This window comes from Macrosteles quadrilineatus, unplaced genomic scaffold (genome assembly GCF_028750875.1).
Source record: "Macrosteles quadrilineatus isolate MER2022 unplaced genomic scaffold, UCM_ALF_1.0 Scaffold_9__3_contigs__length_116548681, whole genome shotgun sequence".
NCBI classification, from domain to species: domain Eukaryota; kingdom Metazoa; phylum Arthropoda; class Insecta; order Hemiptera; family Cicadellidae; genus Macrosteles; species Macrosteles quadrilineatus.
The window spans coordinates 74119743-74143533 of record NW_026542602.1 but is presented as its reverse complement, the minus strand read 5'-3'; the positions used below and the strand labels follow the sequence as shown (position 1 = coordinate 74143533).

The 23791-nt window shown below is 35.0% G+C and overlaps 1 protein-coding gene across 1 annotated transcript in view; it reads left to right on the top strand.

Moving 5' to 3' along the window:
- LOC129003578 (uncharacterized) overlaps positions 1-23791 on the top strand; it is a 209399-nt gene that overhangs the window by 55901 nt on the left and 129707 nt on the right. The gene's annotated exons all lie outside the window — the stretch shown is intronic.

The following is a 23791-nucleotide window of genomic DNA, read 5'->3' as shown; positions in this document are numbered from 1 at the left end:
TAGTTTTGTATTATAATATTCCCCTACTCTATTTGTGGCATATAAATTGAACTTATATTATCGTATGTTTATCTTATGTATTTATTTGTGACACACCTAACAAAAAAGTGAACTGAATAGTTAAAAACTGTATTCAAACTGTTCTTGGTGCAACTACCGGTCGCGTACGCGAAAGCTGGCCAGCAAACATCAAGTGCGTCAACGGTCTACTAGACATCACTTCAGTAAAAAGGAAGGTACCAAATCACATTTCTTCCTATTTAAAAGTTTATTATTTTGTGCTCACAGTGTGTCTCTAAAGCTGATCTTAACATAATATATCTCACATCCCTCATTTTTTATACAGTCCACCATATCGAAGTTTACCCCCCATTCGCTGGTCCTGTCGACCCGGACTACATTTGCCAATTAAAATATAATTGCTACAGTACAATAATTTATTTCTCAAATGAATGTTTATGATCAGTGTCACATCCCTAACTGGTAATATTTTGTCTTGTGAAACATTATTACGAACAATTTTAATGTCCATTCCTGTTTCATACCAGACAATTATTTTCATGTTCAATTTTGTCACTGCCACCTAAATCACGTCAAGTTAGGCCTACCTAGTTTGTCTTGAAATAAATCAAGCGTAGAAAATTTGTAGGATTGAATATTTATTCACATCTCATCCATAAAATCCTTTTAAATAATAAGGTCTCACAATCAATTCAGTCTTATTATTTGGGTTTATAAATAAAATTGCAAAGTTAGTTAGTAGTTATTTCCCTGAAATATTCTATCCCATTGTCCGCCATTTTGCAACAACGTTCTGTCCTTTGCGATACACCTTGGTAGTTGGTAGTTCTCAACTTCGCCAACAGATCGCTCTGCGCTACATGGCAACCAATAACCTGCAAGATTAGTGAAACGGTGGAACTGAGGACGAACCAATCACCTGTCTGCTATTAAACTGAAAACTCAACTCATCAAAACTCTGTTCATCTACATCAGCTGTTTGTTTAAATATAACCCGATATTGAATTGAAACATATCAACATAACCTGCAAGTTTGTTTATGTTGTTGAAAAATGAAGACATTATTTATTTAATCAAATACTAATTGAAAAGGGTCCTGAACTGGAGAAAACTGGTAATTATTGTTATTGCTATGCTCTCTTTATTCATTATTGTAAATATTATTGTCAACAGAGATTATTGGTGATAATAACAAATTGATAATTGACTTCACTTTACTATTGAAGTTGAATTGCAAATTGATTTATGCACTTCAGTAGGCCTAGATTTATGAGATCATTATTAATTTAAGATTTTGGGCTATTTTATGAAAACTCATCTATTCTTGTTGTGTGTTATTTAATTTGTTTGTTCATGATGAGATTCACTACCCTACAAAGAAAAGCAAAACTTGTTAAAAACAGGTTTCAGAAAATAAATAAATATTTGTCAAACCAACTTCCTCGAACTGAAGGTCAAGAATTGACTCCTGCTAATATACAGCGTTTACACAATTATAATGAGGAGGTCAGAGATCTATTTACTGACTTTAAAACTTTATTTAATAGAGTTGTGACTGATGACCCTGCTTCTGATTGTGATGAGGAGGAATCATTTTCAATGCATGATGAACTTTCTGACTTGTATGTAGCCCTTATAAGTGACATTAAAGTTCTTTTGCCAGTTGAACCTGTTGTAACACCTACTCCACCTCCAGCTTCTCTGCGCCTGCCTAAATTTGAGTTGCCTAAATTTAGTGGTAACTATGAAGAGTGGGTTAGTTTCTATAATATTTTTGAAGCCTCTGTCAATGCGAATAATTCTGTCTCCCCAGTGAATAAGTTTCAGTATTTGCTTAGTGCCCTGAGTGGTGAGCCCTTAGACTTGGTTAAGAGTCTTAATATTACTCCTGAAAACTATGTGGTAGCCCTTCGACTTCTCAAGGATCGCTATGAAAACAAGAGACGTATTGTCACTCAGCTCGTTACAAAAATTCTGGATTTGTCGCCCATTACTAGTGGTTCGCTTAAGAGCTTACAATCATTTCTCACTGTATATAAGGAAAATACTCAAGCCTTGAAAAACTTAAATCACGACATTACAACTGAAAACACCCTGTTAGTCTTAACACTTTTAAAGAAGATCCCAGCTGATATTAGAAAATCTTTTGAAGACTCTCGCGCCTTAAACAACGAGATCCCTCTTGTTAATGATTTAATGACCTTTCTTGAAATGGAATTCAAACGTTTAGAAGGTGCTAGTATTTGTCTCAGTTCACCATCTACCTCAAAGTATTCCACTGGCCTAAAGTGTCCTACAAACATAACTAGGCCTAATAAGTTTACGCGTGAAAGTAAGCCACATTTCACCAACCATACAAAAACTGCTCTTGTCGCCACAACCAACTCTTGTAGATTTTGTCAAGCTGCAGATCACAACATATACAAGTGTCAAGCTTTCCTAGCTAGAAGTGTGAGTGAAAGATCTGAGTTTATTCGCAAGAATAGGATTTGTACAAACTGCCTCGGTTATCTTCATAACACACTCAACTGCCCCTCAAGTAAAGTGTGTCAGATTTGTTCCAAACATCACCATACTCTATTGCATGAGCCCACACGTAGTTCACTTCAGGCACAGTCAAGCTATCAAACTAAGCTGTCTCCTCAAAATAAGACCTACACACCTAATTCATCTTCAAAGAATACAACAACTATTAATCCTACTGCTTCTACAAACGTTAACGCTTTTGTAGGATTGTCTAGTCAACTCAATCCAACTAAAACCACAATCCTTCTTGGTACATGTTTAGTTCATGTCTCTTCACAACATGGTCAACATACTGTACTCCGTGCTGTGCTCGACTCCGCTGCCCAACTTACCCTTATATCAGAGAAAGCTATTCAACTCATCAACGCCCCACGTACTCGACTCCATGATGAAATAAAAGGAATCTCTGGTGCAGTTATTAATTCTAGAGGTATCGTACATGTCAACATGTCTGCGATCAATGGAAATCCTTTGGCTAAAAACCATCCTTGTATGGTTTTGAGTAGTATCACATCACCCCTGCCTCAGATACCAGTTTCACACCAGGTTAAGGAATCTTTGAAACATTTTATCCTAGCCGATCCCTGTTTCGATCAGCCTGGAGAGATAGATTTACTTATCGGTGCAGACTTATTTGCCCTAACCCTCACAGGCGAACAGCATAGATTAGGACAAAATTTACCTCAAGCTCTTGGAACCATTTTTGGTTTTGTTGTGATGGGCCTCGCTCCTGTAGCCTCTGTAGCAGGAAACTCATCAAACACATTTCCCATCTCACTCTTGACAACTCATGATTTGGACCTTCATAATTCACTTCAAAAATTCTGGACGCTAGAAGAACCCCCAATACGGATCAAGGCTCAGACTGAGGAAGATACCCTCTGTTTACAACATTTTGAAAACACCCATAGACGTGATGACTCAGGTCGTTACATAATCGAGCTGCCCAAGAAACCAAATCATTCCCCTCTTGGTGAATCTTGTACCAAAGCACAATTGAGACTTAGCTCGATGGAAAGGAAATTCTCTAATCAACCCGAGTTACAAAGGCTCTATTCTGAATTTATGGATGACTACATTGAATCAGGTCATATGACTATTTGTAAAGAACCTCCCACCTCTGAATACTATTATTTACCTCACCACGGTGTCTTCAAGGAGAATCCCCCGAATTCAAAAATACGTGTTGTTTTTGACGGCAGCGCTAAAACTACTAATGGCATATCATTGAACGACATTCTCATGCCTGGTCCCAAACTTCAAAATGATATCAGTGATGTTTTATTGTATTTTAGATGTCATAAAATTGTATTCACCTGTGACATACGTCAAATGTATCGTCAGATCTTGGTTTCTGATAAGGACAAAAGTTATCAAATGATATACTGGCGCACTAGTCCAGATGATCCACTCCAAACGTACAAACTCAATACAGTTACATATGGGCTTAATTGTTCCCCTTTTATTGCAATCAAAACCTTGCACCAGCTAGTTTTGGACGAAGGTCAACCATACCCACAAGCTTCTGATATCTTGACCAAGTCTATCTTCTATGATGATATTATAGCTGGAGCTGAAGATCTTGATAAAGCTATGTCAGCTCAAAATGAACTGAAAACATTGCTGTCTAAAGGCGGTTTTGAACTCCGTAAGTGGATCAGTAATGCACCCCAACTCTTGGATCAGATTCCAGTCGAACACAAAGAATCACCAGTGGAGTTGACTGATGGTAGTGAGGCCTTCTACAGTGTATTGGGTTTAAGATGGACCCCAGAGACAGACATGCTCTCATACAAAGTAAAGAATGTTGAAGTAGGCCACTTGCTAACCAAGAGAATGATTCTCTCAACAATCGCTAAACTCTATGATCTCCCAGGATTTCTCACACCTGTAATATTTTGGGCTAAAACACTCATTCAATATCTTTGGACCACAGGTCTAAAATGGGATGATCCAATTCAAGATGAGATAAGAACAAAATGGATTTCCTTTTTAGAAGAACTACCCGTGATCCAAAACCTAAGGATCCCACGTTACATCTTTACCTCAACTCATAAGCTTGCAGAACTTCATGGTTTCAGCGATGCTTCGGAGAAAGGATATGCTGCAGTAGTCTACCTCCGTGTGATCAACTTATCGAATGATGTTAAAATTAATCTGATAATGGCCAAATCTAAAGTCGCCCCACTAAAAAGAGTATCTCTGCCTCGTCTCGAACTGTGCGGTGCTCACCTACTTGGAAAGCTCCTGCAATACTGTTCAAATCTTCTTTCGTCCCACATTAAGATTGACTCGATGTATGCATGGTGTGACTCTACCATTGTTCTTACATGGATACGCACTCACCCCTATCGCTTAAAAGTTTATGTGGCCAACCGTGTCTCAGAACTACAAGAATTAATTTCTCCTGAATCATGGCATTACGTCAAGTCCCTAGACAACCCAGCAGATTGTGCAACCCGAGGACTCTCCCCATCTCAACTCTTAAGCCACCAATTGTGGTGGAAGGGACCTGAATGGTTATACTTGTCATCAGATCTTTGGCCAAAGCCCGAATTCAGTTTAATCACTGATCAAGACACTCTTGAAGTCAAACCAAATCCCTTGAATGTCCTAGTTAACGTTGAAAAGTTAGAAAATTACAGATTTGATTTACTTGAAAAATTCTCATGCTTTAGAAAACTTGTAAATGTCACTGCTTATGTTCTACGATTCATCCATAATATTTGTGGGAACGCCCGACTAGCTGGACAACTTAGTTATAAAGAGATCTCTTCTGCTAAAATGAATCTCTTCAAACTCATTCAAATTTCATCTTTCAAGGATGACATCACAGCTCTGAAAAAGGGCACTCAGTGCAGCTTAAGACTGGCTCGGTTATCACCTTACATTGACGATAACGGTTTGGTAAGAGTAGGCGGTAGGTTGAAACATTCAAACCTTACTCAAGATGCCAAATACCCAATCCTGTTACCTAAATCTCATAATGTTGTAAAACTGTTGGTCATGCACTATCATCTCAAATATTTACACGCAGGCCCTCAGTTGCTGCAATCGATCCTCACTCAAGAAGTATGGATATTATCTGCTCGTAGTGTAATCAGATCTGTAATCTTTAAATGTCAAAGATGTTTTAAGTTGAAACCTACAAATCAACCTCCACTTATGGGAGACTTACCCGAAACTCGACTACGGCCTGTAAGACCATTCTATCATACTGGCATGGATTATAGCGGTCACTTTGAAGTGAAAGTACACACCACTAGGAATTCTCAAAAGCTTAAGTCATACCTCTGCCTATTTGTTTGCTTTACCACAAAAGCGGTGCACTTGGAAGTTGTAACTGATCTCTCAGTGGACTCATTCATTGCTGCTCTTAAAAGATTTGTTTCTCGTCGTGGACTTTGTGCTCACCTATACTCTGATTGTGGAACGAACTATGTCGGTGCCTCCAAGCAACTGAATAAGACCTTCCAGAATTTCATTGATGAAAGGAATACTCAAGATGCTCTCACTAACTTCGCCCTCGATCATTCAATTAATTTTCATTTCCAACCACCAGCCGCGCCTCACCAAGGAGGCCTTTGGGAGAGTGCCATAAAGAGCTCAAAGTACCATCTCAAGAGAGTAATTGGAGATCAAATTCTAACACTAATGGAGCTGATAACTCTTGTCACGCAGGTGGAAGCAGTATTGAACTCTCGTCCACTAACAGCTCTATCAGCAGATCCATCTGACATCACAGCACTCACCCCAGGTCATTTTCTCATCGGGACATCTCTTGTTGCAGTACCTGAAGTAAATGTATCCGATATTCCTGACAATCGACTAAAGCATTGGCAAACAGTTCAGGCTCTACATCAACGCTTCTGGAGAAGGTGGCACCAAGAGTATTTGCACCAGCTTCAACAAAGGAAAAAGTGGATAAAGCCAAACAAGAATCTTGAAGTAGGCGATTTAGTCATTATCCATGACCCAAAAACACCACCACTTCTCTGGCCTCTTGGTCGCATTGTGAAGACATCACCTGGAGCAGATGGCATCGTTCGAGTTGTCTCCATCAAGACTTCGAGAGGAATCTTCTGTCGCCCTGCTACCAAGGTGTACCCGCTCCCCTAATCACAAAATATTTCTATTCAATGTCCTATTTCATGTTTATTTATATTTATAATTATCATATTTATCATATCTTATAATTAGGTGTGTCATCATTATCTATTGTGTATATATATCTACATTGTATTACTTGTGCCCATTTATGAGTCAATGAATCAATTTATGAATCTGTTGAACCATGTATGGTTCAAGGCGGGCGGCATGTTCCGTATTCAAGCATCTACGCAACCTAGGTGAATCCAGACTTCATTCATATTTTGTTCTGACCCTTGCCCTGTCACGTGATGTCTGGCAATTCCCCCCATTCCTCATGTACTCTTCAACCCGGCATCATGTTCTCGCCATTTTCCCTAGTTTTGTATTATAATATTCCCCTACTCTATTTGTGGCATATAAATTGAACTTATATTATCGTATGTTTATCTTATGTATTTATTTGTGACACACCTAACAAAAAAGTGAACTGAATAGTTAAAAACTGTATTCAAACTGTTCTTGGTGCAACTACCGGTCGCGTACGCGAAAGCTGGCCAGCAAACATCAAGTGCGTCAACGGTCTACTAGACATCACTTCAGTAAAAAGGAAGGTACCAAATCACATTTCTTCCTATTTAAAAGTTTATTATTTTGTGCTCACAGTGTGTCTCTAAAGCTGATCTTAACATAATATATCTCACATCCCTCATTTTTTATACAGTCCACCATATCGAAGTTTACCCCCCAAGTAGTATTATTGTATAGAATGCGTTTATATTTTCTGTAATATATATTTAACTTACCCAAAATGGGTAAAAAAGAATCTAGCAAACCTAGGCGATTAGGCCTGGATCAATCAGTACTTGACTGACTTACACATTTTTAGTTTACTGTTTGGAAATATTCAAATTATGATTTTGAAGTCAATCCCGTTACTGTAGCTCTCTGTGAACTGAAACAGGAGAACGATTCGTTCTAAAAGAGTCGTTTCAGAGCCTAGTTCAGCTAATCTCTCCCTCCCCCCCGGTCGAACCCCTATTTGGCCCTAACTTTCCGTGTCCCTAACTTTCCTTGTCCCCATCTTTCCTAAACTCGGTGAGGCATACGCAAAGTTAATGATGCATGGCGTGAGTATCTGACACTTTCTTCAGCTACAAACCTAAAATCATCTACAAAATATTTTGGAAAATTGTTTTTTAATATTGAATAGGTTAGCGAAAGAATTTTGATTGATCTCAGGTCACATAGCTTTAATAACTTAGAATGAATGTAGAAAGGTGTGATGCGCTCACTGCGTCTTAGATCATAAATGAATCTTAGGCAGTAGTTCTGAGCGCGTTGGAGAGCATCAGCGAGGTTTACAGTCATGTCATTGATCACAGAGCTGCAGTAAGTGAAGTGGGGAAAAACAAGTGATTTAACCAGGTGTAACTTTATGTGCAAAGGCAAGAAATTCTGTAACTTTTTAAGTGAGTGGATTGATGCAAACACCTTTTTACGGATGTCTACTACCGCATCGCCCCAAGTAAGTGTCGAGTTGATAGTAAGCCCTAAGTTAAAAGTAGTGTTGATTGAAAGATTTAAAAGAACTTTTGTACCTTCCAAATTTTTTTAGTCAAAGTGTCCGTTTTTTTAATTCGCAGACAGTACCCGTGATTTTTTTTGTTACATATTTTATTGTTTAAGTATTTATAACAATAAAGAGAAATTCGATTTGATTTATTTATGACTGAGGCATCCTGTAATTTACTAGAAATTATAATTTTTGTCAATGTACAAATATAATTAATCGATAGATAGAACAACTTTTTAGAAAATTTAGAAAATTACGAAGAAGGAAAATCTATTTAAAGTTTTTTTTAACAGGGGCAAATAATTTACCAAAATTCTCCAAATTAATGATCAAAAAATGTAAAAAGTCACTGTAAAAAATGTTGAACGAATTAGGAAAATCAAACACTTGGAAGATAAAAAAGTCACAAGGAATAATAAATTAAAAACAATAGGTTTTGCACTTAATAAATTGTTGAACAATGTGTATTTTATTATGACCAAGATGGTGGCTTTCCGTATAAATTTAGTGGAATTTGTCTTGCATCAATACAATATACGGCAATAGATGGTAAATTAAAGTACATTCACAGGTATTTTTCACAGTATTCATGTAAACTTTATTTATCATGTACCTTAGTATTTTTATAGACTAAGGTATCAAGGTTTTGTCTATAAAGTATTAAAATTACTTTACGAATGCTAATGAAATATAAAAGAATGAACAACGTACTGGCTGTTTAAATCACCGGAACACGAAAACAACGAAATATAACTTTGTATTTCACTGTTAGAGACTTGAAAGAAACTGATAAATTCGAGTCAGACGCAAAAGTCAATAAGGCCTCTCCTATATGAGTAAGGTTTGCTTGTTTGAATTCTCGCCTAAGTGTACTCGAACTTTTCTTCCTCAAGAAAGCTCTAACAATTTGTTTATCCACGAATAGCTTGGTTCTGTTTCGAAAACGTATCGGGTTGTGGTTCCATTAGTAGTAACACCATGTTTGTGTTAAAAGGGTATTGTTGTATGGAACTGAAACTTGGTAACAGCCACTTAAAACTGTGTCAACAACTTCGTAGCTTAATGTTCATAGTAGCTTTTATTTGTGATGGATTGTGTTACATACTTTTCATGGACTACCGTAACGTTTAATTGTCTTATTGTATATGAAGTGCTTATAACTAAATTAAAATACGTACGACAACTAATGAAACACATATAGTACAAAGGATAACCGATTCTTTATTATTGCTCTTTTATTAATGCTAGTGGGTAGACAATATTTTTGGTCTTTCTATTCGGCTCAATCACGTCCTGGTTAAAGTTCGTTCGCTACGCTCACTCACCTTTAGGTTGGAGCTCGTTCGCTGCGCTCACTTGCCTTCAGGTTAGCTCGTTCACTACGCTAACTCGCCTCCAGGTTGAAGTTCGTTCGCTATGCTCACTCACCTTTTGGTTGCAAATTCTGAAACTCCAGAGCCACTGGGACGGAGCCGATTGGACGGATCACAAAATTGATGGTGTATAAACCTATTCCATGAAATTCTACACGTATGTACCAAGTTTCGTGGCAATCGGTTCAGCGGTGTCTGAGTTTATCACTGCCAAATATATATATATATATACAAACATCCTCTTTTATACTTATAGATTAATTTTAGTTTTTAAAGACATTTTAATTTTTATATATTCATTTAAAACGTGTTTTATATACGAGTCTTCAGATATCAGTATCATCTTATATCTTATATAAAAAAAAAAAAAAAAAAACTTTTGCAAAACTTATGACAGCTAGCCTGACCATACTACTTAAGCACAAAAAATGAATTTGAAAAATAAAAAATTAACATGGGTCTTATGGGTTGCCATGCTGGTGACAAAATAACAAAAAATATAAACAGAAAATCAAAAATTAATGAAATGAATTCCAATCACATGTTGTTTATTTACAGCTTGAGGTGAAAATAGATAGGTTTGCACAATACATACTTTTGGTCGAGTTTTCAACCACGGGGTGATCTCTAGTTTTTTATTTTATTAATATAAAACGTGTTTTAGATACGAGTCGTAAGATATTTATATAAACACTCTATATCACGTATTGGTCAGTATCATTGTTTTATCAAGTTTTTTTATTGCTTGTAAATCCATGTGGATTTTTCGACATTAACAATCATTGATATAAATACATACGTATGCAACGTTTAGAATCATATGGAATTAAAGAAACTAAAAAGAATCACGAGTGAAAATGCAATAAATTTAAGTATTTGCTTGCTAGTTTATTGAAATAGTTTTTGTATACTGGCATAGGTGTATTGTAGAAAATAAAAAGTTATGCCTAGACATTTTTATTACTCACGAGAAATATGTATTAAGTATCCATCTAAATCATTCATGACCATGATAGAAGTTTACTTGCTGAAATATGTTTGATAAGACTGTGTTTAAAAATGCATTTTGATTTTATTTTAGAACTAGTTTTTAAGTGCAGTTTCAGGACATAAAAAACTAATGTTTGTAGGCTGAATAAATTTCTTGATGTATTTGTAAAAAAAATTCTTTGTTTTGTCTTTAAAAAATATTTGTGTGGTTACATAATAATGCTTATACACGAGAAAGAAGTTAATTCAGGTAATATTTTAATACCCAAAGCCCAAAAAATAAAGTACTACTATTGTAATGTTGACAAAATTGATATTCAGTTTACCCTAGGTGTATATGAGGTCTAAATTATATGACCATCCCATACAATATCAATTTTATATACATAGCAAGTCTATAGAATGAATAAAGGCATGAATGGACCATAGGGGAGCATAAGGTTTTCTATGCATGCGCATGTCAAATCAATGGTTAGTTCATTGGATCACCGCTAGGTAGGAGCACTAGCTAGGGTGTTGTGCATAGTTCAAACTGTTTCCGCTAGGTTTCTCTACTTGTGCTAAGTATTGAAAAAGTATTATCAGTAATTTGCTATAATAGAAGATAGTAATTTATATAATAAATACAACAGTGCAAGTTGATTGAGCTATTCTCTTGTTACTTATTATCTTGCCTCGTTTCTCAATTACATAAACGTGAAACACTAAATACAAAAATACACAACTTAAGACTGTTGGATGAAATTATCAACTTGTAAAGTATTGGTATTGAAACATGCTAAATCACGAGTCTTATAGATTGATACCCATTGTAGTATTATTTATACAAAATGTTCTGTTTGAGAAAGATAAAAAAACCTAACTTCAATTCAACAAATTTAAAATTAAGTGCACAAAAGTAATATTACAACAGTCTTTATCACGCTGTTATTGTCGGTTTGTATTTTAAAAATATTTGGGACAATTTGGCAAAAAAGTCTAAACTATTTTTTCTAACCAGTGTTATTGCTCGATGTAGTTTTGATAGTCATCATTTATTTCCCAGATAAGCTATCCTCAGCTATTTCACACCACTTCTTTTATTGCATCGATTATATTAGAAATTTGGTTTTGTTGCACATATTGATCGGTTTATTTTGATGCATAGTTGGTTGTAGTTGGTTGGTTATAATATTAGTTTCGCTACTACTTAACTGAAGAAAATACTACAAAAAGTAGCCAATCAATAAAGCTTTAGCTAGTTTAAAAAATAAAAGCATTTACTCACAGTCCGATAGAGATTGACAACTTATTGCTTCTACAACGGTTTTTTATCATAATTTCCTAATACATTGAGATATAAATTTTTAATAACACCTGGCAAATAATTGTAAACATTAACTTATTGACGTTCCATCAACTAGAATTGTATGAAAACCTAAAAGATAAAAAGCTGATGAAGCATAATATTTAAAGGCTCTAAGTACCGTACTATTTGAGTAAGAAATTACAGCTGGCTCATTAATCATTTACATAAATGGTCACAGGGTGCTCTAAAATAGTTACCCTGCATAAATAATTATAAACAAATATTTTGGTCACTCTCTTAAAAGTAGATGAAACTTAGTCCTAGCTTTAAATATATTTTATGTTGAAACAATTGTTCTTAAAGTGTCAAGATAAAAAATATAGAAAATGTCCTATGTTGGACAGATATTTTCCAGTAGAATTCATACACAGAAGATTTTTCAAAGGCAACCAATTTTCTTTGAAACAAGGCGTTGAAAAGGAAGAAGAACCTTTGTCGGGCGGTAAAAATTAAAGCCATCCGGGCGGGCCAAGCCGGGAAGGGCTTTTAATATTTAAAGTCCAATAAGTTTCCTCTCAGCGGCTACTTTTTGAATGCGATTTTACTTTTATTATCTACCTAAACGCAGGGTATTATTTCTAAAATTGGAGCTGAATTCAAACTCGAGTTTAGTTTTCTTAATTTTATGCAAACTAAATATTTGCTTTTGAGGTTAGGAAAATATTAATTTCGTTTTAGTACTGTATTCTTAAACTGTGCTCAAAGGTACTTTTATTTTTATTTTAAGGAATAAATAGTCAAACTCCGTCATAGTTTTTATGCAGACAAAGCAAAATTCCACCTTTTTTGTAAAGTTTTTCATTCAAAAGGCCTTACAGTAAATAGAGATTTTCTAATACGGTTTAGGTTGAATAATATTGACTGAAATACCACCTCAAATTGTTTCTACGAGGAACACAAATTGTGTAGATTACATTTCAAAAGGCATATGAAGATGTATTACTAAACAATCAATCTACAGTAATCAATTTACTCTTTGTTAGTGTAACCTGGGAGACAAAAAAGAGGTTTAATTAATCGGCAACTTATTAGGTTAGAAGGACAATGTATTGCACTAAACTGAGTTTATTCAAAATTTATTTCAATAGTGGTTGAATTCTAGTAACAAAATATAGGCAGTTTTGAAAACTATTTTAGGCGTAACCCCTTTTTCCCTTGAAAAATCTTATTCTTATCATGTGATCTGATTCGTGAAGTTGATCTGGAATTATGAGCGAGGATATTATCGTGAATACTACGGTAATGGCATAGATTTAACATACTCCCTTGTTATCTAGTCTATGGTAAAGGTAATAGCTATTTCCCAATAAAAAAATTGTTTAAAATCATCTTTGAAAAACATTTTGGAAGTAGCATCGTAATTATTTCCCACTATTCTGGCTATCACAAAATACTAGCCTGTCAAAGTTAAATAAACCTAAACACTGTAGACTAGTATAGTAGTTTAGCCAACGATTGCGTAAAGATAGTGTTAACGACACAAGTAGAAAAGTTAAGGTACGAACCATGGCGAGTGCCTTCTACGAGTGTCGTGTACGAGAGTTGCGTAGGCTACACTACTTGACACTACTTTACCTACGACGGGGTTTAATTACTAAAATTCACTACTCATAACTTCTAAAAGAGGTTATGTTTTCGTTTATAACCTCTCATTGCCACTGACAGTGATGCAACGAAACAATCTACCAAACACTAATTCACCACTCAACAATTAAATTGGCCTGAACAGCTGATTAGTTGAAGTTCAAATGATTACAATTTTACTTCTTCTCTCTCAATCCTTGAACCTCATTGGTCCGTTACCCGTGTTGTTATAAGTAAAACTATGCTGTTATGAAAGTAAACAATGCTATTATTTGAAACTTTTCAATTCTAAGAACTGAACTGAAATGGCTACTTTAAAAAACGGTGGGTAAAAATGCATTTCGGTGCAAGCAAGTAGCCCGAGATATCTTCATAAGTATGCAGATTGTATGGACCTTTGCCTGAAGCGCCCTGTTCCCAAGGATTGCATACATTTTCTTCAGCTCAATCTCATCTTTAAAGTAGCCAGCATCTTTCGGGTAAATTTCTCCTTACTTTCAACCTTCACTTTTGTTTTCCAATTTTTTCCCTTTGCTAACATTTTGAGTAAAATTTAATGAATTGACACAAAAACACTGTATACTAGGAATACAACTTTTTGGAAATTTTGATTTTTAATGTTGATTTTCCCATAAAACCCTATAAAATAACGGAAAATTCAGATTTTCTCGAAAATGGCCCTAACGTCAAAATTGTGTATGTTATAGTCCTATAAATTCTGAACAAAATTGTACAAATCCCATTTCCGTAAAAATTACGGAAAAGTTATTGTAACTTACGTTATTTTCCCATAAAACCCCATAAAATACAAAAAAAAAATCGTTTTTTTAAAGCTGGTTTTGATCAAAATTAATATGTTATTGTCCTTATAATTCTAAAAAAATAGTACAACACCCCATTGCTGTAACAATTACGGTTCAAAAGTTATTGCAACCTTTGTGATTTTTAACTATAAAATATCATATTTACTCTCACAGCTTACCCATGATAAAGGTTGTTGACAAGCTTATGGGAGAAAGTATGTGTCAGAATGTTGATGCATGTACCTGTCTCATGTGTGGATGTGTACCTGTGAGTTTGTATATCTCTGTATCTGTCTTTTCTGGATTTAATGTAAATGCTACCAAACCGCCAGGTCTGAAAAAAAATCAATAACCAAGTTAACTATGTGTATGCCTAGACTAGCCCACTCATGGGCTTGTATGACAACAACAAAAAATAACAAGTGTACATTTTGATACGTTTGATAGTAAAATGAGAATACAATGTGGTATTTAGGTTTGTTTCCATGACCAATGATGGGTACGCAACTGTTTTCTGCACTATGATAAAACCCCGCAATATACTTATTGGGTTGTCACCTTTCTCGAAACAAGAGCTTGGTCCACTCTTGCTCATATATAAAATATGACTTATGTGAGAGTAAGCTAACAATATGCTTAAAGTTGAGAAGCAGTGTCACTAGTTGCAGTTTTATAGGAGGTTAACGTTTTAAAATGTCTTCTGACTAGTTTGCAGTTTTCCAATTCTGGTGTAACATGCCTTCACCGTGGGCTTCCACTAGTCGGGCTTCAGACAAAGCCTTATCTGGCGTCTGACTAGCTTCATGCTTCCCGTGTCTGCGAGGAGATATCAAACATGTTGGCACAGGCAAAAAACAATAGTCAATCAATCAATCGTTGAGATGGGGACGCCACCTATGCGCTTATTTTAACCCAAATATGAGTGAAGGATGAGTGTAGAATGGTGTGTGATGACCTGTGTAGCTTTGTTACTGACTAAGATCAGCGGTTTCATTAGTCAGGATCATTTATTTAAAGTTCAATGATCAGGAACATAGGTCTTTGAATACATGATCCTGGCTAATAAAACAGCTGATCTTAGTCAGTAACAAAGCTACTCACACCATTCTACACTCATCCTTCACTCATATTTGGGTTAAAATAAGCACATAGGCGTCATCATCTCAATTGATATAATGATAATGATTCAAAATTAGAAACAGCATTTTAAATTACAGTTCACGGTTTCAATAAATTTCCAGGCGTTTGCTTCAGAACTTAAATAAATTTAACAATAATTTATAAATTTGAATCCACGTCCTTACTTATTTGTCTTTGTCAACTTTTCGTTTTTTTCAGATCCATTTATCGCGAAATGGTGTTCTAAATTTCTGTCACACAAATGGTAAAATCTAAAGTGATTTCTTTAGTTCCATAATTATTTAAAGACTGTCTTTGTGAGACTTGATAGATACATCTCTATATTATCAAAATCTAATATTTTTTTGAGCAAAAGTAATCGTCAAGAACTTAAATTTATTCCCATAAAAATTACCAAAAATCTGCCTAAGTTATAACCTGCGCGCTATCGATACAATAAAATTCAAGCAATATTCGGAGTTTAATGGTTATAAATCTCGACATACTTGCGAATAAGTAAAATTTTACTCTGATGTGTGATCTCCAAACATTCAGCAAGTTTGATTATATAAAGTTAAAAGTAAACATTAATGTATTTGAGTTACACCTAAAGTTGTATGTTTCCCAGAGTTGTATGTTTATAATACTTATATTTAACCATGATGGCCACGAAGGCTATATACACCAATTATTGGAAGTACCCAATGTTTGCAGGGGTTATAAAATAAACTCAAGTCTCTGTTATGACGTCACTGTCGGTTGACGACCGTTCGACGTCAACTCCGTAGACGTCGGTTGACTTTGACGGGCTGTTGACGGGTGACGTCAGGTCGTCAACATCCGCAACATGCTATTATTGCTCGGAGGTTAGACTAAAGTTGACAAGATTTGAATATTAACTTTGCCGTTTAAGCCTGCGTAGAATACTCAGATATTTTTTCAAAATACTTACTCTAAATGTTTACGTTAAGGTGTATACCTACAAATCTTGGCTGATATTATTTTATAGATACAAATACTTACACGGTTACTAAAGTTTTGTAGTATCTGTAAAAATAAAGCTTGATATTGAAATTCGACGAACTAACTTGAAGCTGTATCCAATTAAGTTGAATTACAAATGTGGATTCTGAGGGTTGTTCATTAAAAATCTAAAACGAGTTCCGTTGTCTAAAAAGGTGAAATTCATAACGACAAGACCATCCAACATAATGACATACTATTGAGTGTTAATTTTCGTCACTGAACTCTTACGGATTATTCTTTGAAACATTATTTTTATTATTTTCCTCAAAGATTGTTCTTTCTTTAGATTTTCTATAAGGTTTCGGGTACGAAAACTACAGTAATACTCACTGTTATGCCATTATACTGAATGGTTATGAAAAATAAAGCGAAGAGAAAATATATATTTCTACACATTCGAAAATATTCATTAGAATATTTCCACAAATCTTGCTCCTAAGATTTTTACTTATTAGAGTTTCATTATTTTCGACAACGGGGAATAATCAAACATTTACCGAAAGAATAAAAATTACTGCAACAAAAATATATTTGTTGTTGAACTTTCTTAAAACTTATCTCGCACCATCACATGTGCAACTTTCTTAGTTAGAAGAAGAAACGTATTTTATGACCATCCTTCGAGCAATCGACTCGGTCTGGAATCTTTCCAGCTTCTGATTGGAATTCTTTCACCAATTAAACCATTTTGAAGCACTCTCGTTCGGATTGGCAGTTTGTCAGACTTAACCTCCTGGTGTTCTTCACAGTTTCTTACATATGGGGTACTTCGTAGAAAGTAATAAAAAAATATAACTAGCTGTGTGAGTGTCAAGATATTTTCTGGTACTGAGGAAGTACTGTTCCCCCATGAGACTTATCCATTTAAATTTTCTAGAAAGATGTGCTCCGAATCACCTAGTTATACACAAACCACAATTACAAGGTTAAAAATTATTGTTGATCTGCTTTTTTAGAACTAAAATGTACAGAACAGAAACACTGCGCTCAAACTATTGGACCAACCGCACTCCTATAAAAACCATGGAAGTAAAATATTATGGAATGAAAATTGTAATTATTGTTGTAACTATTATTTACTTCAAGATATATAAGAGAGTAGAAGGTCGATATCAGAATCAGTTCATAATATTTTTAAACCTAAAGTAGTCATGGAAAATTTCAACTACAGTCCAACGTACATTCTAAGAGGTTCTTCGTTTCTTATTTCTAAATCCACATGAGAGTTACAAGTGGCGATTAAAAACCCCTGATATGACAAAATATCAATGAATGATGTTCTTTTTAAATATCTTTAAAAGCTTCATCAAATAGCTTTGAAAGTAAATATATTTTATCCACTCAATCCAAAACACTATAATAGATTAAGTCAATGTTTTATATTATATCATGTCAAGTCCTCACTTCATTTGTTATTTTATAGTATAAAAAGTTCGTGATAAAAGGTTTTAATCACAACGCGCTAAAAATTGGTTACAAGACTTGAACGTTCTTAGTAGTTTTTTTTATTTAAAAAGTAAAGAAATTAACTGCAGTGGTCAAGTCCTGAGCAACTAATTACTTACAGTAACAGAAATATCCTTAACATACGTTTTTTAGTAAACAACTACTATACTTTCAAATACTTTTCTAATGACCTTTCATTTTGAAATTACATTACCAACTAAACCGGGCGACTCAAAATAAAATTTTTTACTTAGAGTTTGGCTTTAAGATTATAGTTAAAGCTAAATGCCTATTGAATTACGTGGTATCATCTTATAGTAAAAATTCTTGGGCTTCGACAGGATTTAAACCATAAACGACCGTGATTAATTTTAGATTGAAAAGGAAGATTTTTTTCTTGCGAATAAATAGTTTTTTTCAACATTTAATTTTTCATATGCATTTCTTTTCAAGCCACAACTAATTACAGGCAAAGGAGGTTCTTTCACCCAAAACTGTAAACCAACCACCAAATTTTCAACCCAAATTCATATTCTAAACGACGAATACAGTTGAGTACTCTGTATTTTAAACTCAATCACATCTCTAAACAGAGTGGCTCTCGATCGAAGCTGGTACCAGACTCTGCAGAAAGTTTAGATGATATTAGCTTCAACATCTGGCTACTGTCCAGTTCCAATGGCTGAAGCTGTGTGTAGCCTCGACCAGGGTCAAAACTGTTAGGAAACCCGATACATCCCTGCCTCTTAACTTGTGAAATAAATAAGTTTCTCATTTATTTAAGTATTTGTACAATCGTAAACGAGTTTTATTTGTCTATCAAATTGGATAAATTATTAATTTCATCATGTTATAGCTACTGGATTAGAAATACACATTGACAAATTGTGTACTTAACGTATACCACAGATTGCACCAGAAAATGTTTTCTGCTCCAAAGAGGTGCCAAACCTCTTCATCATGGTCTATAATCTGTGTCCATTTAGGTCCATTAGTAGTGTGTGGGAAAGAAGGTAAAACGTACATGCAATTTGTATTTTTAGTGATTTAAATATTTTCTTAAACGACTGACTAATTTGTTTAGTTAAATGGTAGCCAATTATTTAGGCAAAGGTAAATAAGATTCTAATCATTACGTTCAGGTAGTTAAAAATTCTTTGGATGGATGTTAAATTAAGAATTATACGTTATATTGCACTGAATAAAAAAATAACTGTATTTTTAACGCAATACTGAACATACCCTTAATTGCAGAACATACAAGTATAGATGGGTGATATTTTAATAGAAAGCTCCACCGCTGAAGAAAAAGACTATTGCCTAATCAATCTTTAAAGGAGCGGAAACTCTTTCGATGTAGACAGATATTGGTCTTTAAAGATTCAGAGTTGTGAAAAAATCCCAAGGGAATTATTTCGATATATTTTCCAATTTCCATTGACACAATAGTACCGTAACACCTTATATTATTCGCCAAACAAATTATTAACACACCATAAACTTTCTAGTATGTGAACAGAAACCTTATAAACAAATAAGCTCACTAGTTTCTTTAGGTTGAAGTAAATTAAATATCGAAGTAATCGATTTATTCAACACCTAACCCAAAAATTAACAAAATGCGAACCTTTTTGACATGGCCTAATATACTGTAATTGGTTTATCTTTAAAAGCTTATCGAACATTGACGAGGTATTTTCGAGGATAGACATACTTACCAGACCACTTTATAGCATATGCGTTACTAGAATGACCCTAAGGGGGGGATTACACCAGGGGTATGGAAAATCCCCCAAGGTAGAAGGAGCCCCCCAATTATTGAAGCTACGGAGGTCCTCTCTCGGAAAATTTGTGAAATTTAGACCCGTTAACTTGCATTTTTAGGCTATTCAGAGTCGTGTAAAGGATTTTTGCTGTTGTAGAACAATTTTAAAAATCACGTTTTAAGGTAAAGGGCGTTAAACCCTTAAACCCCCCTTGATATGCTACTGTTCTACAGATAATCTCTACAGATGTTTCTATAGGTAGTTTCCTTCTAGTGGTCATCTTGAACAAAAACGACCATAACTCCTTTCGCTACTATATCTCAACTTCTATTGCACTTTTTAAACTTACTTGTTAAACCTAGAACTAGACCTTACTTTGTCTCCTAGACCCTTTTCGACTTGATACCCAACTGACTCAACAAACCAACACTCTTAAAGGATGTGGATAATCCTTACCTAACAAAGTCTCCTCGGCATGCTACTAGGTTAAAGTTGGGAGTCGAAAGGGTCAGGAATACACACTCAAATGTGGCAGATTGTCCATCCCAAGACTTAATCTCTCTGAAATCCCTTTTTCTGTATAACTCACTTATATTACCTCATCTCAGATAGAATGGCTAGTTACCGATCTTCGCCCCTTTTTGAAGTGATTTCAGCTGCTCTATCACAAATTGAAAGCTTGGTGTAGGCATGTGTTTAACTTATCTATTTTGACGTTAGTAGCTTATAATGATTTTGCGTTAGTCTGTCACAGTCTTAACCTGGTCCATCTTTATTAGCCGAATCAGTTTGTTTATGGTTTTGTACCACTTTAATATGGGTTAGGCTGTATTTAAAGTTTATAATAGTTTACGATAATTAAACCAACTTTTTGAAAAACACAAATAATTTTAACAAACAATAAAGAAACAACATTTTTACAAAATCGTGAAACAAAATCCAGGAAGGGTTTTACCTAGGATGACTCAAAGCTAAATCAATTCTCGGCACGTCGGGTTCACTTCATCCACAAACAGCTCTGATTGTGTCTTCTGGCACAAAATCAGAACTATCACAGCTTGTACTGTTAATCAGAGAACCTTAAGTTATTTATTGTTGTCGTATATCTGAAAATCGATAAACTTAGTATTTTTTAAGCAATCTTTGTTCTGTTGCAATGTACACGATGGATGTATTTAATTTGAAAATAAGTGTACAGATATAAGTTTAATGATTCGATAAAAACATATAACTCTAAACCAGTATAGTGATGGATTATAAATATATCAGACTATTTTAAAATCTGCATCTCTAAGCCTCAATTGATAAAAGTAAACAAATACGCTATAATTTGATACCGACATGTAGGTAGAGTTCGCACCGCCAGCGGTTTTAGCTTCGATAATTGAATTTGCGCTGAATTTTCGATAAAGTAAATATATTCTTACCACACATACAGGTTAAAGATTAGAGATCGTGTAATCTAAATTATTTAAAAACCAAATTTTCAGTTAAATACACGAAAGACATAGTATATGAAGTAAAAGGCGTCAACTCCGCCGTTTGTGAGGGTTGTGTTTGTTTATAAAATGAGTCTTTAAATTCTCTTGACGAATTAAAGTCATTCCTGCAGAGGGGGTTTTGCCTTCAAACTAGGGGCTCCTACTTTTTGTATGTTTGTTGTGTTGATTTAAGGAATGGCTAGCAAGAACGGTGTATATTAAAAAGTATTGTTGATTCGCAAATTTTGAAACCCCACCGAATATCGACATAATTAATCATATAAAACAAGCTTAACACGTATAAAACAATTTTATGTAGTGTTTTCCCATAAAATATCCCGTAAATAGTTGTTATAACATGGAAAGCAACCAACCATCCGTCGTAATGTAATGTATGACCCAACATTTAATTCCAAAATGTGTCTATAATTAGTTCAATTTTTACAAAATATCCTTTCAATCACCACTTTCCTTAAGTTCTACTATCGTATCACAAACACTGAGACCACGACTCACTGTATTTCAAGCTGATCACAAACTGTCCAGCTGTATCGCTGTATCCCGTTTCGAACCATAAAAAATGAGTTTTTTAGTTTCGAGCTCTTGACTACCTAAAATCTAGGTGAGCATGGTAATGACCCAGCCACCCAGTTATAATGTTATTCACCTCTGTCGTATTATTTTAATTTATTCGTACCATATTCCCGATCTGTAAGTTTGACATTTACCAGTTGAGCTCCCATTGCACCCTCTAGCCCCGAGCCATGGGTTCCGCGGTTAACCTACCCCTAACCCTGACGTAGGGGAGAGTAATTGTCATCTACATACCCCGAGGCCACATTGATCCGCGTTTGACGACTGGCTTCACTTGATGATTTGTATCTCGTCAATCCACGGCCCCAGGTAAAAATTACATTACACCTTCTGATTGAAAGGTTAAACATATTGGGGATTATACCTGAAGGCGTATGGTTTAAATGGGGAAGTAATTGAACCGCAGATTACAAGTATATAAATCCAATTTTAGAGGTTACTAATTTTAGGGGGTTTTATCGTAGGACGGTAGGCACGAGCCTAGAATCTTTTTTACATTACTTCAGGCTAGACCTAGGAGTTACGGCACTAACTTAAATGAAATTCATTGGTGATTTGGCAGGATTTAAACCTGGGACCACAAGGACCGATGTCCCGCGCTCTTAACACTAGACCTGCTCGCTCCCCCGGGGGTTGAAGATGGTGATAGAGTTTCGCTTAAAAAATCTCGTATAGCTTAAGAATGAGAAAATCCCCTTGATGTCGAAAACTGCATATATTTATTACAAAAAGAGGCGAAAGAAAACTCCTAAATAAAGCCTCTCCATTGGTGTTATGTCTTACAGCAATATTTCTATCCCTATACATACAAACACAATTTTTATTTACAAAATATATTTACGACAGATCTAAAACCAGAATATTTCTCATCATTATCTTGTTAAAGTGAACGGTTATAGAGTTACAAAAGGTTATAAATGTGGTTCACCGATCGCTATTCTTCCAAATTTCCTGAAGAAAAAAAAACACTTAGTAGTTACTAAAAATATAGACCAATTGAATTTCAACCCATAATTGCAGATGGAGATTTTTGTCTGACGATTTTACTGTAAATTCTAATTTTACGTACCTGTATCCTATCTCATATTTTAGAATGTTACATTAAAATGTGTTAACTTAATTACATTACGTTTGAGTCTTACATATTCCCATGGCAGAATGATTGCCTTTTTTCTTGAGAGAAAACTTCAAAGTATTTTCAGAAAGTGTAAGGAACTGTTTGGAGACTTCCAGAAAGGCGTTCCATAAAAATTGAACGTCATCAAACAACTGCAACACCTGGAGACGAGACTGAGGTCCCTCACACCTCTCGTTCGTAGTTTTTACAACTTATTGAGTGTTTATTCTTCGCAAGTTACTCCATAGATACGAAACATATAGAACAATTAATGTATTAGTAACATTGCATGCTAGAGTATTTATTGATTCTTTTACAAATGAAAGACGTCATAGTATCAAGATTATTACTTATGTTTGGGTAATTCTATATATATTTTTCGTTCATTTTTGACGTGTGATCCCACTATCTCCGCGTTCCGCCACCTCCGAACCCAAATCTGTCCCGCCACCTCCGAATTCTTGTGTGACCCTTATAATACCGTCACTGCCTGCGCAGCCGTGGATGGAAGATGTAATGAAAATTTAATTGGGTTAGGTTAGGTTAGGTCAGGTTAGGTCAGGTTTGGTTAGGTTGGGTTAGGTTAGGTTAGGTTAGGTTAGGTTAGGTTAGGTTAAGTTAGGTTAGGTTAGGTTAGAAGTAACCGAGGATTATAGGGGTCACTCTGAAATTCGGAGGTAGCGGTACACGGAGGTGGCGGGACGCGGAGATAGCGGGAGGTAACCCATTTTTGAGATTTTGACCAAGTTTTATGCCTGAAAATGCCTAGTGAATATGAAAATTATTTATTCAAGTTATCGATCCCCTATATACCTATTTATTTTCCCGATAATACTATAAAACGGGTACTAAAGTCCGTTTAGCACCCGTTTTATGTCCATCTGGAGGTAAACACACCACATATGAGATGTGTATGTGTTTAAGTGGACTAA